Source organism: Procambarus clarkii, chromosome 94 (assembly GCF_040958095.1).
Source record: "Procambarus clarkii isolate CNS0578487 chromosome 94, FALCON_Pclarkii_2.0, whole genome shotgun sequence".
In the NCBI taxonomy this organism is placed as follows: Eukaryota; Metazoa; Arthropoda; class Malacostraca; order Decapoda; family Cambaridae; genus Procambarus; species Procambarus clarkii.
In genome coordinates, this window is record NC_091243.1 from 8227449 (window position 1) to 8228496 (window position 1048).

Below are 1048 nucleotides of genomic sequence, written 5' to 3' on the forward strand. Positions count from 1 at the left end.
AGGCTTATCGAAGTCCCTCTATTAACCAATGACAGACCTTTTCCAGGTTACAAGCCACATCTGGGAATTTTTGTAGCGTACTATTTACTGAATAGATATACTATTTACTATTTGTAAATCAATCGAATAAGTACTATTTACTATATATGTCTGCAGAATCGAAGTATTACCTTTTAGACCCCACCTTTCTAACCAATCTATTTTTCCTCTATTATATCTACTACATATATTCTATCTAGCACTCGCACACTCACATCCCCATGAAGCAGCCCGTAGCAGCTGTCTAACTCCAATGTACCTATTTACTGCTAGGTGAACAGGGGCAAATGGGTGAAAGAAAACTCTACCCATTTGTTTCCGCCTCCACTGGGAATCGTTCCGAGCGCTATCGACTCAGTACCGTGAGGTACTGTTTACGTACGGTTACGTGTAGGTGTTTGGTTGATTAGACACAGTTTATTGTTCTTTATATATTTATTTAGCACAGGTTCGATTACAGTTGTCTTTTTGATGGCAGTGTAGTAGCGTATCGTAGAGGTTGAGACGAAACCTGGAGCAGGGCACAAAGCCGAGTGAGGCCTGGGGGGTTGAGGGGGTAATGAGCTCTAGTGCGGGACGAGAGCGTGGAAGTTCGAAGCGGCCGGAGTCTGGCTGTCTGCCCTGTGTTGTTGAAGAGTCTTGAGCGGTCCTCCTTCGGCAGCGTGGGCAGTAGTGCTTGAATGAACATGAGGTGAAAGTGCAGCCGGGTCCCCTCGAGTGGTAGGCGAAGCAGTAGCCCGGGGGTAGCCCAGCTGCCCGGGCGCTGGAGAGAGAAAGTGCTGCCGGTCGCCCTGCCTCCTGCCTCATCGGCTGAGCAGCGGCCTGGGCGATGCGTTGCACCGAGCGAAATTCCAAGTCCAGCCTGTAGTCCAACCATGAACAGCCCGACCTCTCCCTGTCCCATCTGAAGGCCTTATCGTACCACATCCAGTCGCCTTTGAGGGTCGTCTTCATGGTCTTCACGTAACGCGCATAGGTAAACAGTGCCTGAGCCTCCGCTGGGTGCTTC